Below are 16,889 nucleotides of genomic sequence, written 5' to 3'. Positions count from 1 at the left end.
GCAACTCCAAGATTCTGATTTGCCACAACTCCTCCCTGCAATCTTAAGGAATCACTATTTGCTGGAGATGGGGAGAAAAGGTTAAGAACCGTTAGTATAAAAAATATAAAAAGCCAACTCATCTCAGGTCCCAAGAACCACCTGTGAAAACGGTTAAGGTGTAGATATAGACATGGCCTGCGTGGCAGGTAAAGAAGTACAGGTAAGGGGCGCCTGGGTGGGTCAGTCGGTTAAGCAGCTGCCTTCGGCTCAGGTCATGATCCCAGAGTCCTGGGATCGAGCCCCGCATCAGGCTCCCTGCTCAGCCGGGAGCCCGCTTCTCCCTCTGCCTCTGCCTGCCGCTCTGCCTACTTGTGCTTTCTCTCTCTGTCAAATAAATAAATAAAATCTTTAAAAAAAAAAAAAAAAAAGAAGTACAGTTAAGTAGGTACACCGTACCGAACACTAAGTACATTTCCCACTGTCCCAAAACTAGTAAGGGACAGAATCAAGACTGCATCCCAACTTTTGACACCACAGCCCAGGCTCTTTTCACTACATGATACTATCTCCAAGCAGAATTCTTCTCTCGCTTTACATTTTTAGAAATCTGTGTCTATCAAGATTGAGACACGGTTGACATCCTTTACAATTAATGATGCTAGTGAGAGTGCTAGTCTGTATGCACATAAATATGGCAGAAATGACAAAAATATGATTAGGAGGATGCCCTCTGTCTTAAAATAAGGAGGGTAGGATGATCTTCAAGGGTCCTGTTAGCACTAACATTCTAATATTCTTTGGGTTATTTATCTTGCTAAGATATTTGGGAACAGATATGAAGCCTCTGGCTATAACTTTTCTAATTTTCTGAAATCTGTTCAAATTATAATTCCCAAATCAGCAAACTACTCCATCACAAAGCAATGCCAAGTGCAGATCTGTCCTGCTCACAAGTCAGGACAGCTACCATCATGTACAAGATGCCACCATAACCACGGCATTCACTTGTACATCACCGTGACTTTGTCACATGCTCCCTCATTTGGTTCTCAGAACAACCCTGTAATGAAATAAGGCAGGTAATACAATTCTGGCCTCATTTTACAAAGGAGAAAACTGAGACCCAGAGAACTTAAATGACTTGGTCAAGGATCCTTACAAAGTACGGAAAAGCCCAGTCTAAAACACAGGCCTCCTTACTCCGAGTCCACTGTTTCTTCTGTTACTGTTGGCTCTTTGAAATGTATCCCTGAAGCCTTTCTATGACCACCCTGTGTACTCCGGTCTCTCTAAACCTGAACTTCACAGAGTATAATTGAGCTCGTGAAGGCACTGTTTATGTGTGATACAGTAACTTATGTTTCCAGTACAGAATTTTTATTTTCTAACATATTTGTCTTAGATGGTCAAAAAGATCCCCACTCGGATTTTGAATGTTCAAGATTAAGACTTCTAATTATTAGAAAAATTCTACTTGAAGAAAAGATGCCTAATTTGGGAGCTTGCTAAATTAGAAATCAGCCTTCTCTTGATGGACATCCACTTAATAGGACAGACAGTGGTATTCCTCTGTCTTTAAGTCCTCAGAATCTCTCTACCAAAACACACTGCCGATACTGAAGGCCAGAATGATCTCATTTAGCAAAGCAGCTTCTTGCCCTTTCATTAGGCCCTAATCTAAATTAGAGTATGAAGACATAAGGCTCTGTACTTGTGACTGGCTCATGATAAAGGGCACTGGCTGGCCATGTGGCCTGATGAAGTCCCGGGACACAGAGGGTCTTTTTTGGACTTTATCAATCTTAGAGCAAGCAATTTATTTTGAGCCAGAAAAATAAAATATAATCTTGGGCCATCTGGTTCTGTAGCACTTTTTATTTGTTTAGAAAGGTCACTGTTGTCAAGTTATTGAATGTTATCTCTGGAATTGACAGGAAGAGAGAAGTTTTTGAAAGCAGGCCAGGAATATTAAAGCACCGGATATTAAGGTGTAAAGTAGTATTTAAAAGCCTGGGCCTTGGCGTTAAACAGACCACAGTTCAAATCCCAGCTCCACCACCCACCAGTCAAATGACCTTGGGCAAGTCATCAGCTTTCTTAATCCATTTTTCCCATCTATAAAATCTAGATAGTAACACTATCAAGGAATGTTATATAAATGCTAACATGATGTTACATATATATTCCTAGCTTGTAGTTACCATTCAAAACTTATTCAATAATTATTATTTTCTGTGTAATTTTTTGATCTCATTTTTCTTCGGTTTTGTATGAAATTATAATTTTCATTACTTTTATAAACGCTTCTCTAGACGGCAAAGTGGAATTTAAAGACAGACTCGTAATTTATGCTCTGTGTATCAGATATGTGGACTGAGACCCTAATCCTAACAAAGGCTTCACTCTATCTTAAGCATTTAAGCAATATTCATTACTTTTTAAAATCAAGTTTATAGCAGCTACTACTTTCTCGGTGGAACGACTGGACTGCTGTGTCACTGAAAAATGAATGCTAACCAATATCAAATCCATATATAAACATATTCAGTGGAACTGGACACCTGTTAGAGTATCCTGATACTGTTACACAATAGTTATTTTCTTTGGGTTAGGTAGTCTTCTATTAATGTCTCATAGCCGTACTATGACCCTACAAATCGCAGTAACAAGATGATCCAGAGTTGATTTAGACAGGCTATTTAGGCCTTGTCCCTTTCTGAGATGAACAAATAATTTAAACATACATTTAAAAAAGCAGCTCAATCAAACTTCCATCAGGAATGTTGCCAAAGACCAATGTTTTCAATTCAGCAGGTCAGATTCCAGATCAATTTATGTAACCCCTAAAGTATCTCCATGGTGGGCAAATATTTCCCTTGCACTTTAATACAAATGACCATCATGATGTGTTGAATTGACTTATTCCCACATATGACTATTTCCCCATAATCAAAGGAGGCACTCTAAGCTGGACCAAAAGCTATATGTATTAGGCTAGGAAAGAACATATCCATCTGTTTTCAACTCAAGTATCAGCTGCTACGCAGTTCCCTATTTGGTGTAAACCATAATAGGCACACATCTTCCCTATGAACCGCTGAGTGGGATCTCTATTTTCTTCATAATATTGACCTAAAACATGTGGGAGGTTTTTAAAAACAAATTTCAAGTTCCAATGTCTAGCAAAAAGAACTACTTACAAACCAACAAAAGTCAAAAACATGCACACTGCGTTAAGGGCTATAAAGATAAATAGATCAGAGAAATCTATGAGCCTATATAGAAAAACATATACGAGAAGCTCTCTTGACCAACCTTCATTGACCCAACTTGCTGTATGAAACCATGCTCTCCATTTCCTTGCCAGCCACAATGAAAGATACCCAGGGCATGCTGAAAACAGACTACTCTCTGGAGTGTCCCTCATAGTTCTGCTCCCAAGAGTTGAGTTGTATGTACTCCCAACACCATTAGTATTTGTTCCAAAACCTCATTAGGGGAGTTTTATTGTTAGTGTAATTAGCTAATCTAATTAAATATTAGATCAGCCATGAGAGTAAAAATAAACAGGAGTCTATCCTCAAAAACTAAATCAGAAGCTTAGGAAAAACTTAAAGGCAAGTCACTACAAACATTGCTGTTAAAATAGGTAAAATAAATAGAAAAATAGGGGAATTCTAAAATATAGAATGGTGGTTCTCAAACTTCAGAGTGGAGGCCTTATGAAAACAGATGCCTGAGCACCACTCCCTTAGGGTCTGATTCGGATATGGGCCATTTAAGTGCCACAGGAGTATGAAAATGCTTTCACCTTCGCTGTAAGAGGGAAATCCTAACATGATAGCCTCCTTGGTTAAGACTTCCTTAAAAACACAAGCTCACAGTATCGATGAATCCTTTGTGAAAATTAATTAAAGGACACCTCATCTAGAATGGAGTTGGGAGGTCAGCAGGGGTAGCTATCAGGCCCTACCACTCCTCTTCAGTTGCAAATCCAGCAGGAAGAGACCAGACCCTACAGACAAACTACTATTCTAGTGGGAGGAAAGCATCTTCCTGCCCTGGCAAGAGTGGAGCCAATGAGAGACATGCACAACCCAGCCAATGAGAAGCCACGACCAGCCAATGAGAAACCAGGTTACCTGGAAGTCCCAGTTTACTGCAGTGGGCGTTCTGTTTGTACCAGCCCTCCCAACTGCCCCTTTCCTCTATAAAAGAACGTACCTCTCCTTTGTTCTCCAGACTTGCCAATGGTTCTGCCATAGCTTGTACCTTCCAGGTTGCAATTCGCTGCTAGTCCCAAATAAACCCGTTTTTGCTGGTAAAATAACTGGTGGCGTTATTTTTGAGGTTAACACCTTTAAAATAAAAGGTTAAGTATCACGATCCAATTTACAGAGGAGATTTCTGACTCAGAGAGGAAAAGAAACATATCCAAAGGTGTAATTCAGCCAAGCAGCAGTGTCAAGACTCGAATACAGATCTGCCCCCAAATTCAATGTGTTTCCCTCCCCACTGCGCCCAATCTTACAACAACACAGTATAATTTTTGGAAGAATCAAAGGCAGGTTAGAAACAACACTGGAGTCCTAATCAATCTAAACATCTGTAAAACATAAAATGCTCACACTGATACAGCTGTAAGGACTAGATAAGATTATAAGCATTATATCTGCTGCCTTGAACATAATCATAGACATCATCTATAATCTGTACTTACTATTAAAGGTCTAGACAGGATCATCAAATATAGGGCACTGGAAGGTAGCTGGTCTACCAGCACTGAAGCAAAGCTTTTGGCAATACAACTCCACTTAGGCAAGAAATCTGTGGAGAATGGATGACAGAAAGATTCACAAGCAGATGCAGCAGGGCAAGTGATATTGAGACAACCAATGTTGAGTCAAAGAAGCACATTAGTTACACATCAAAGTAATGCATCTACAGATGTAACATTTATGGACTTCTTGGAAATAAGACCAAAGCCATCCAGTGACAGTAATCCCTAAACTTGTCAAGTTTATAATTTTAGAAACTAGAGGTAAAGACAAAAAAAAGGGGGGGGGGCAGCTTAACTCTGTCTTATAAGGTGGCAATATGTTCATGTGGTATCATATGAATTCCAGAAGTAAAGAGGACTTGCAGGAAGAACCTAGGAATGATTAGAATGGCCATTGTTAGGAAGGAAGGAAGGAAAAAAGAAAAGAAAAGAAAGAAAAGAGAAGAGAAGAGAGAAAAACAAAAAATACAAAAACAGAAAATAACAAGTGTTGGCTAGGATATAGAGAAATTGAAATGCTTGTAAACTGTTTGTAGGAATGTAAAATAGTGTAGCCATTATGAAAAACAGTATGGAAGTTCCTCAAAAAATTAAAAACAGACTTAGCATATAGACAGTCAAGCAATCCCACTTCTGGATGTAGATCCAAGAAAGTTGAAAACAGAATCTCAAAGAGATAGTTGCTCCCCCATGTTCATTGCAACATTATTCACAATAGCCAAAAGGTGGAAGCAACCTAAGTGCCCATCAATGGATGAATGGATAAAGAAAACATGGTATACATATACAATGAAACATTATTCACTCTTAAAAAAGAAAGAAATCCTGTCAAATGCTACAACCTGGATAAACCCTGAGGACATTATGCTAAGTGAAACAAGACAGTCACAAAAAAACCAAATACTGAATGATTCCACTTATATGAGATATCTAAAATTGTCAAACTCTAAGAAACAAAGTAGAATAGTGGTATCAGAGGCTGAGGGGAAGAAAAAAAAAGGGGAGGTAATCTTCAGTGGGTATAGAGTTTCAGTTTTACAAGATGAAAAATTCTAGAGGTCAGGTGTACAACAATGGGCATACAGCTAAGACTACTGAACTGCACACTTAAAAACAGCTGATATGATTTTTAAAAACTAAGAATAAAAATGTCTCAAAAAAGGTACTAAAAAAAGTATTAGAAATGTTCAATATAACTTGCTTAAGAAAACAAAAGAGTCTCACAAGAGTAGATTCGATTTTAATCCTTGTAATCTCTTAGTAACACTGATTTCTATAAGATTCAAGGAATCTATGACTTAAATGTGTTATTTGTAATGGAAAGGAGGTATGCCACATGGGAATTACTGGGAGGTCTTTAAAAATATTACTTATTCCCACCCAGAGAGATGCTCCCAGTTGAGTGAGCCATTATTACAGATGCCACTGTGCTATATTCTTCAACTGTGCTGGGACTGAAAACAGAGTGAGAATTTCATTTTTAAATGATTGTTTAAACCAGCAGTAAGAAAATTCAATTTCATCACTTTTCCTATAATAAGGAAATTACATGTATTATTTGATATAATTAAACTGTCCTCATACCATAAAGCTAAACATCGGTTTTATTTTCTGAAGGCATGTGTAATAGAATTGTGGCAGCTCTACACTGCAATGAACAATGCTTGTGATGAGGTCAGATCTCCACGGAGCTGGGCACCCATGGAGAACAGAATCAACAATATACAGAAAACGGAGATAGAAATACCTCTCAAGGCTTCTGAAATATTCTGCCCAGAACATTTCTCCATTCAACAGTGCTTTCCTATGTGCATTTATCTCCAGATGCATTTTTCCCAGCATCTACTCTGCTCTCCAGAGCCCTTTGCTCATCTTTTCTTTTCCACATTTAGAGGAAGGAAAAGGATTCAATTTTCCATACCCAAGCTTTCAGTAACAAAATAAAGGGTATCTCTCATTTCCATATACTGCTGTTTCATCTCCAGGGAAACAAAGCTACAACTTGAGAACCAAGGGTTAATGGAATCACTTCACACTGACTTCACTTTGGTGCATTTTCCTTATACCATATTTTAAAAATCTATTGATAAATGTCTGGTGGTATCACAAAATCAAGCCCCATAAAAGGATCCATGAACCGATATGCTCTGTTGGTAACATTTCCTTAAAGATTACATGAATACATTATTTAACATGGAAGTTACACTATAACCTCTATTCTACAGGGGTATATTGGAGCTCAGTAAATCTCTCTCTCAATTCCTGCCTCCTTTGGTGTTAAATATTTTCTAGTGTGCCTTTTGCATCCCCTTGTTCTTTCTTTCACTATCCTTTTTGAGTTATTTTCTTAGTGATTGCCCTGGAAAATACATGGATCATTTTAACTTGAAACATTCTAATCTGGATTAACACTAACTTCATTTCAAGAATAATTAAAAACTTTCCTCTAATATCCTTCCATTTTCTTCCCTTCCTTTTTACTATTATTGCCAAGCAAACCACCTCTTTATATGTTATAAGCCCCTCAATACAGTTTTATTATTATTGTCATGTGTAGTTATCTTTTAAAAGAGAAAAAATTATAAAGACAAATGCATTTATGTGTATTTTCCTATATATGTCTTTCATAAAAACTATGTAGTTACCTTTATCAATGCTCTTTACTTCTTCATGTGGACTATAGTTTACTGTCTAGTTGTTTCTAGTTTACTGTCTGTTCTTCCATTTCAACCTGAAGGGGAACTCCCCTTAATATTTCTTGTAGGACAGGTCTGCCAGGACAAGAAATTCTCCAGGTTTTTGTTTTGTTTGATTTGGTTTGTTGTTTTTGTTATTGGTGGTGGTGGCTGGTTTAATATCTTCATTTCTCCTGCCATCTTTAAAGGAGACTAACTAGATATAGAATTCCTAATTATTGAGTCTTACTTTCAACACTTTGAAAATGTCTTCTAGCCTCCATGGTTTCTGATAAGAAGTCAGCTACTCATCTTATTGAGGATCCCTTTTATGACAAGTTTTACTTTTCTCTTGCTGCTTTCAAGATTTCTCTTTCACTTTTGTAAATGGGACTACAATGTATCTAAGTGTGGATCACTTTGGGTTTGGAGTACATGGAATTTCTTCAATGTGCAGATTGATATTTTTCACCAAGCTTGGAAAGTTTTCTCCCATTATTTCTTTATATATTCTTCCTGCCTCTTTCTTTTGTTCTTCTCCTTCTTGTCCTCCCATTATGCATACGTTGGTACCCTTGATGGTGACCCACAGGTCTCCTGAAGCTCTGTTCATTTTTATTGTCATTCTACTCCACATACGAGATAATCTTTATTGAGCCACCTTTAAGGTGACTAATTCTTCTGCCAACTCATATCTGCTCTTGAGCTCCTCCAGTGAATTTCTCATTCCAGTTATCATACTTTTAAACTCCAGAATTTCTATATGGTTCTTTTTAAGTAATTTCTAGGTTTACTGATAGTCTTTTTGGTAAGATACCATTCTCACACATTCCTCTAATTCTTCAGACGTGGTTTCATTTAGTTCTTTCAACATATTTATAATAGCTCAAAGTAGGTGTCTACGAAGTCCATATCTGGGCTCCCACAGGGACATTTTTCTAATGGCTGGTTTTTGCTTTTTTTTTTTTTTTTTCCTGCATATACGGCACACTTTCCCATTTCTTACATGTCTCATAATTTATTAAAAACTGGACATTTTAGATATTTTAACAACTCTGGTACCAGAATCCTCCACATTGCCCTGCCAAGATTTTTTTTTTTTTAAGATTTTATTTCTTTACTTGACAGAAAGAGAAAGAGAGCACAAGGAGGGAGGAGGGACAGAGGGAGAAGCAGGCTCCCCACTGAGCAGGGAGCTCAATGTGGGACTCGATCCAGGACCCCGGGATCATGACCTGAGCCAAAGGCAGTTGCTTAACCGACTGAGGTTAATCTGGCGTCCCCTGCCAAGATTTTTTTTTTATCACTGGTTTTGTTGTTCTTCTTCTTTTGGGTGCTGCTAGTTGAGCACTTTAATGAACTAATTCTACAGATTCTATATTCCCTAAAGCACGTGGCCATGGAGTTTTCTGCTAGACTTTTTTTTTTAAGTTCTTGTTTTTATTTTTTAAGCCTGCCTTCCTAGGAGTCACACCTATATCTGTATAATTTAATGGTCAGCCACTGGTTAGTCAGAAGATTTCCTTAAACGCCCTGCCTGAATGTCTTCTACCCTTTGCCAAAGGCATCCTTGTGAGAAGTCACACCTTCAGACTCCAGGGAGCAGATAAGACAGCCCTCGCTTCCACTTCCTAATTCCTCAGAGCCTCAAAATCAGAGGGGACCCCCCGCTCTCCCAGGTCTCTCCTAGAAATGTGCATAGCATTGCACATAGCGCAGCCTTTTAGAGATCCAGGAATATGATGCGGTTTTTTCAGAGTTCCCTATGGTTGGCTAATTCTCCAGGATTTCCTTTTGAATTCCTGGCCAGGCTCTGGTTTGCCTCAATTGAAACAAAAGCCTCAAGGAGTGCAGATGCTGCCAACATTCGCTGTTGTTTCAGCAAAGCCCTGGGGGCTTTTCCTTCCCCCAACTGAGCGGAGCGCTGAGTCCAATCAAATAGCCAACCACTCTCTGAGAATAGAGTTCTCCCAGGGAGCCACAAGTTTGGACCAAATATTAACTGTGCTCTGGGGATGGTGCTTTCAATGGGTCTCCAGAAGTGGTCGGATCCCTCTCCGTGGTGGGCAAGGCTACCAGCTTTTGCTATACTGCCAAGCTGGGGGAGGAGGAAAGATGGAAGCAAGCACGAGCTAAAGTGTCTCAGGCCCCACTCACTGTCTTCCAGGTTTCTGTATTTTTTTCTCTCAGGCAGATGATTTTCAGTTCATTCGCTGGCTTTAGTTAATTGCCAGAATTCTGAAATAGCTGATTTTAGGTGTTTTGCCCATGTTTTTGCTGTTGTAGGGGGGAGAGCAAGGGCTCAGAGGCCCTTACTCCAACCAATTTGGAAGCCAATCAAGCTCTGCATTATTTTAAACCTATTTTTATGTAAGACACAAAAAAGCATTTTAACCAAAAAGAAATGTGTTTAAAAAATGATACAGTTTTAGGTCACTGATTCTTGTATCTAGTGGAAACTTCTGGGGGAAAAATGTATATTGCAATAAATAGGAGAGAAACTGATGTATGAGAGGGATACATAAACTGCATGAGCAGCACCTCACTGTAGGATGTTTCTCTGGTTGAGTAGTAGGTGCAGGATCGAAACTAAAGGTGGCTACCGGTCTTAGCCCCTCTTGGCCCCAAAAGGCCTCCTGAGTCTTTTCTGAAGAACAGGAACAAGTTCAAGGGAGGAAGAAAGGCTATTCCATCCTGTCTTGCTCCACTGACCTAGGCCAAATCCAATTCGGTTCCGACAAGGATCAAAAGCGCCAGAGAGTGGGAGTAGGACATGCAACAGCAAAGAGGACTCAGAGGACTCAGAGACCTGAACACAGGAAGCAACCTTATCTCCTGAGATTTCTCTGGAGGAACTCAGCACACAGAAATCAGGTTCACCTGAGAATCACCGAGTATCAGCCAGACCCACGTCATTAAGATAGAGTAAGAGGAGCTTCTTGAAAGGAAGTAGTTATTCATCACTATTATCTCTAGCACTGCTATTGGCAAGCCAGGGAAAGTCCAAAACCATCACAATCGGTCAAAAAAAGTAAACAAACTTTAGCAAAAACTTTTATTTTCAAGAATATTCTTGGGCACCTGGGTGGCTCAGTTGGTTGGGCGACTGCCTTCGGCTCAGGTCATGATCCTGGAGTCCCGGGATCGAGTCCCACATCGGGCTCCCTGCTCGGCGGGGAGCCTGCTTCTCCCTCTGACCCTCCCCCATCTCGTGCTCTCTCTCTCTGTCTCATTCTCTCTCTCAAGTAAATAAATAAAAAAAAATCTTTAAAAAAAAAAAATATTCTTTTATTTCTTTTGCTTTTCTTTCAAATTTCATGTTTAAGTAATCTCTACACCCAACGTGGGGCTCAAACCTGCAACCCCAAGGTCAAAGAGTCACCTGCCCTACCAACTGAGCCAGCCAGGCACCCTTTCTTTTGTTTTTTTTATTGCTGTTTAACAAACCACCCCAAAACCTACTGCTCATAAAAACAGCCACTTTATTTGCTCATAACTCTGCAATTTGGGTTGGGCTCAGCAAGGCAGTTCTTCTGCTCATCTTGCTGGTGATCAGTCACAGGATGGCTTCCAGCTGGCAAGCAGGAACTGGGCTCAGCTAGAATACTGGCAGGATTGGGCTTCTCTCTCTGTGTCATCTCTGGGCCTCTCTCTCCACGTGGCCTCTTTTCCACAGTCTGTCTAGGATGGTAACCAGACAGATCCCATGATGGGTCAGGTGTCCCAAAAACCCAAACGCAAAAGCTACATGGCCTTCTTAAGGCTTGCATCCAGACCTGGAAAAACTTTAATTCTGTCACATTCTCTTGGTTAAAGTAAGCTACAGGTTCCATCCAGACTGAAAGGAAGGGACTTTGCAAGCGTGTGAATGTACAGAGGTGTGGCTCACTGTAACTGCCATCAAAGCAATAGACACCTAAAACATCAAGGCCAATGTCCAGGTGACTGGAAGAGAAGCAACAAGAAACTACAAAATGGCTAAGCTAAAGGAAAACAGGGCAGTTACAGTCAGATTCCATTCTCTGTTCCTTCCCACACTGAGGGTCAATCTGGGTTCACAGAGAATCTTAATTATGGGTAGAAGGAAAATATAAACCTAATTAATCACTTACAAGCCACATGACCTGGGACAACTCAATCATTCTCTCAAAGCCGCAGCTCCTCAATTATAAAATGAAATATTATATGGGCCCTGCCTATCCTATAGTAAGACCATACAGGACAAGTAAGACAAGAAATGAGAAGGAACTTTGAAAACTAAAATGCTATATAAATATATTATTTATCTGACAGGATCCTAAGTATAGTCAACCTAGCTAGGCTCCATCCTATTAATAAAATTATAATAATCATAGTTAATTATCCCATATGCTAAATTACTACCACAGCAATGATAATATTTTCATAATGAGCTGATACTACATTGCATTGTTTTACTATGAAAAGTAACGTCACTAATAATAACTATGCTTTATTGTTGCCTAATTATATGTCAGGTGTTGCTAGGTAAACCATAACTAACCCCTATAATAATTCAACAAGGTAGGTATCATCCCTCTTTTACAAATAAATAAAATGAGTCAAGAAATTCAATACTTTAAGTAACTTGCTCATGGTCACACAACTAGTAAGTGGAAAATCTATTATGAATGTTTAAAGTATAACAGGCATGTGACAAATACTTGTCAAATTAAAAACAAAGTCAGGGCTATCTGGCTTTAAAGTGAGTCTTTCAACTATATCAAAGTATCTCTCTCACACAATCTCTATTTTTATACACAGCTACTGAAACTGTAATCACAGCAAACATATCTAATTAACATGAGCAATCCATCACCTTCCTCACCTGCAAAATGGTTTCCCATCTGAAAAATACCTTCCTTTTCTTAAACATCTAATCTTTAATCCATCTACTGAGACGTTATGGGTTATAATGGTCATATTATAATGTGAGAGTACCAAATGGAAAAAAAAAGTGATATATTTACACGCCAAAATGTCCCTAAAACAAACTCCCCAAAATAGCAAAAGTTTTTAAATGGCACAATATGGACAGTATAAATGACAAGTAAAAATCCATATCCTTATATTATGAAGAGATCTTGAAATTTAAAAAAAGGAAGAAAAGACAATGACCAACAGGAAAATGGGACAATACAAATGGACAATCAACAGAAAAAATGCAAATGACTAGTAAATATACTTGAAAAAAATTTGTCATTAATAATCAAAGGAACACAAATTCAAGTGAGACATTTTCTTAAACTACAGGACTGGCAAAAATACAAAAAAAATTATAAAGATTAATCACACCCAGTGTCAGAGAGCATGCAAAGAAACAAAACATTAAAACACTATTCTTGGGGCGCCTGGATGGCTCAGTCCATTAAGCATCTCACTCTTGATTTTGGTTCTGGTCATTTTCACAGTCAGAGATCGAGCCCCCCGCCCCCTGTTCAGGCTCCCTGGTCAGGCCCCATGCTCAGTGTGGAATCGGCTTAGGATTCTCTTCCTCCCTCTCCCTCTGCCCCTCCCCTTCCCTGCTCATGCCCTCACACTCACACATGTGTGTGCACGCGCACTCTCAAACAAACAAATAAATAAATAAATCCCTATTCTTAAAAAAACCACTATTCTTGAGAGTATAGAATGGCATGAGCTTTCTAGACAGCAATCTGGTAGTTCAAGAAAACATGCAAGCTATACTCAGCCTTCTACCCAGTAATTCTATTCCTAACAACTCATATATAAAGGAAACTGAATGTTGAACAAAAAAGTATACACAATAATTAATTGTAACACCAAACTCTAGGATACTACCTAAATGCTAGCTAGAGAATTGTTTAAATAAATATTCATACAATGGCACTAAAATGTTATCTACTATGAAAAAAATGCCAGTGAGTGTCAAAGTTAAAAAAAATTGTATGACCCAGTTTTTAAGAGGAAGTGCACATATTTTTGTATGTGAAGGGAGAGAGGGCGTGCACGTGTGTGAGCAGAAGTACACCCAAGAATGCCAGAGTGAGAACAGATCAGGAGACGAATCCTAAGATAGGACAGTGATCTTGTGAGCAGATGTGATGTCATCTTTGAACAGAATGGTGATTTTTTTTTTTTTTACTTTCCTCTCTGTACCTTTCTATAATTTCTGAATGTTTTACATTAAGCATGTATACTTTTTATAATCATAACACAGTAATTTTCATTTAAAATAATCTCAACTATTATAAGCATGAGGTTCTGTTGACTTTCAAACATTATTACTTTTACTATAAAATACTGATTAAAAAGCACTTGATATGGATACTGAATGAAAATTTACATTTATTCCTCTTTCCAATGACAAATTAAAAATCAGAAACCCTTCATAGGATTATCTCCACTCACAAATTATCGTAATTTCTTTTAAAATGTCACTTAAAAAAGAGTGAAGCAGGAATGTTTAAGTGCTAGAGAATACACCTGACATAAGTGTGCTATATGTCTGAGAAATAACTTGCATATGTAAAGTCCTGGCTTGATTTGATTCTACAGTTCAAAGAAATCCAGCATCATGTGGTATGTTAACTTGGTTGCTTATTAACTTATCCTCATTATTTACACAGTATAATGAGAATTCTCAATTAGCCATGGGTAAGATTATCCACAACTAATCTTGCTTTTCAGTTTGGCCATTGTGCCAAAGTGTAAGCAGTTTAGTGATTTGCTTTGCAGATCTCTCAGTTCTGTTTACTTTGCATGAAGCCAGGAGTCTAGGAAAAACAAATGCTTAAAATCAATTATTCAACTTGGATAGTGGATGGGTAAGTGGGCAGAGCTGTTATCCTCAGGGCTGAGAGTGTGAATGTCATCCAGATATACCACTACCCTGTCCTCCACCTGTGAACTTTGGAAATCTTTGGGGCCATTTTGGTCGTCACAAGGATTGGGGAGGGGGAGAGGTTATAATGTCATTTGGGTCCACAGACACTAAGGTGTGCTGTAACATGGGTACCCCACCAAGAACTACCCCATCTACACGGACAATAGTGTCCCTGGTGAGGGACCATGATTTTCTTGTTCAATGTTATATTTCTAGCCTACTACACAGCGGGCATTAAATAATTATGTGTTGAGTGCAGTCAAAACAAGCAATTTCCCACACTGAGATACAAATAATATAAAATAATGAAGAGTGACAAGGGAGGAACCAGTTTTCTACCTTGACCTGAGACAGACCTTTGTGGCTGGGTTCCATTATACTTAGGGAAATTCTATGATGAGACACATCTATACCCAAAGTATGTAGAAAAGCCTAACAGTCCACACTCAAATACAAATTATAAGAGGATTATCTTCCATCATAGATATCCAGATATAGGTCTTCCTCTGTTAGCAAAGATGAGCAATTGTGTCAACTCAAGACTGCTGCCAACTAAGCTCAGTCTTGCCTCAGCAAGTGAGTAGCAAAACAGCATGTGGCTTAAGAGTAAACCGCTACATTTAAATTTGGCTCTACCGTGCATTACCTGAGTAATTTATTTAACATCATAACATACCATTCAAACCTTGGCAATTTACTCAATATCTTCTAAATTCTCTTCTACAAAATGGCATAATGAAACAGGTTCACAACCCCCTATGTTAAGCCCCTGGGCCTGATATGTCACATGTCTCAGAATTTTTTCTTAATTTTGGAAAGTAATACCATATATATGTAACACCCCAGGTGTACCTAGGGCAGCAACACTTAATCATACAATCATACACATTGACATTTCTGCAGCTAAATGGATGAATGTTCAATTTGTGAAATAAATAAAGACCCTTAAGTAGCCTTATCTCATCCCGTTCAGGTCCTGCAGCTACATTAGCTTTGCTCCAAACTTCGGGAAACTAGTGATTTTCAAAGCCTTTTGAAATTCAGAAGTGTATGTAAGAGATCATGGATCTGTAGTACCTACTTCCCTTGGAGAGATGGTGTGACAATGAAGTTCTTCTACATAGCAGGTACTTAACCCAGTGCCTGACACAGAGGTAGCACTTAATGCCGGTCACTGTTCCAAAATGTTAACCAGTTACTCAATGAGACACAAGATCCTGCAAGCTAGCTAAGGGATTTAGCTGACTTGTGTTAGCTGGGGTGGGAGGAGGTGGGATAAGGGTAAGCACAGGTCAGAAGGGAACCTAGGACAATTACGCTAATTAAAGTAAAACAAAATGACAGTTTACTGCCCATAAATTGCAAGAAAATAATGCATGTGTCACACTGAACTCTTAAGTAAACATTTACTTCCTTTCAATAACAGGGAGTTTCTCCAGGAGTTAAGATCTGAAGATACTTAATAACTTCTGCTTCACATGTGGTTTCCTACTTGGAACTCTAAACATTTTTCTTCCTGAAAGTGGGTCTGATATTGAAGATTTTGCTCCAGGTAGGACCAAAACTGGTTTCTTCTTAATGTAAAAAAAAGCAGTGAAGTTCTTGTTGAGCAGGGCAGAATTACAGCAAAATTTAAGAAGTTCAATAGTAAATGGAAAAAGTATGTTCAATGAACCCTATCTCCCAAATGACCGAAGTTCAGTTTGCCCTTTTATGCTCTCTCTGTTGTATTGGTTTTCCTGACCCAAACTCCAGAGAAACTGTTAAGACTTAACAGAAAGAATGAAGAGAACCATCACTTGCTAAGCACTACTCGGTGCCAGGTACTGGGTTGTGTACTTCCCATGTATCCCTAATTTATTTTCACAATCTACAAGGCAACAGTTATTCTCCTCATATTAATAAGAATATTGAATTGCTAAGTGGGTGAACCATGATTCAGGTTTGACTAATTCAAAAACTCACGGACTATTTGCACTAGACCACCTCACCAGAGGATATGGCGTTTTTCTCACATTCTCGACTGGTGTCTTCCTTTGTATTTTTTTCTCGAATATTTTTTAAGTGCACATAATAATATGGGATTTATAGTCTCTCTGAGAGTAAGGGCATTTTAGCTGTTTCTATGATCCCAAACTGAAAATGTACTTATAATTTTATCTTAATTTGTCTCTGAAAAAATAAGGGGATCTCCATAAATTACATGCATCATCTTCAGTTTAAGAGCATATTTATATATATATATTGCATTGTGTTTCCAGTAAGCAGCACAATTATACTCAAAGAACCTTCAGGTTGGTAGAGATTTTAAGGCTAAAATATATATTTAGTTGAATAACCGTTCTGGTCATAAAGATTTTTATGGGGTGTGACTTCCCAAATGTCCCTCTATTGCCACTTCAGAGTGTCTTCTTTATGACAAATTAAAATTGCCCGTTGCTGGAGTGGTGGGGGGTGGGAGGGATGGGGTGGCTGGGTGATAGACATTGGGGAGGGTATGTGATATGGTGAGCGCTGTGAATTGTGTGAGACTGTTGAGTCACAGACCTGTACCTCTGAAACAAATAATACATTATATGTTAAAAAA

At 38.6% G+C, this 16,889-nt stretch overlaps 1 protein-coding gene across 5 annotated transcripts in view; it reads right to left on the bottom strand.

The window, feature by feature from the left end:
• RFX3 (regulatory factor X3) overlaps positions 1–16,889 on the bottom strand; it is a 281,571-nt gene that overhangs the window by 227,254 nt on the left and 37,428 nt on the right. The window contains exon 1 of one of the 5 annotated variants that reach the window (XM_081802791.1): positions 4,207–4,444. The exons of the other annotated variants lie outside the window; for them this stretch is intronic. The gene's annotated coding sequence lies outside the window, so the exon portion shown is untranslated. Of the gene's footprint in view, positions 1–4,206; positions 4,445–16,889 lie in introns of those variants that run through there. 5 annotated transcript variants of the gene reach the window in all.

Source organism: Leptonychotes weddellii, chromosome 14 (genome assembly GCF_054177405.1).
Source record: "Leptonychotes weddellii isolate Sample4059 chromosome 14, ASM5417740v2, whole genome shotgun sequence".
In the NCBI taxonomy this organism is placed as follows: Eukaryota; Metazoa; Chordata; class Mammalia; order Carnivora; family Phocidae; genus Leptonychotes; species Leptonychotes weddellii.
Note: the sequence above shows the minus strand (reverse complement) of the source record. Positions and strands in the feature narration are given on the sequence as shown.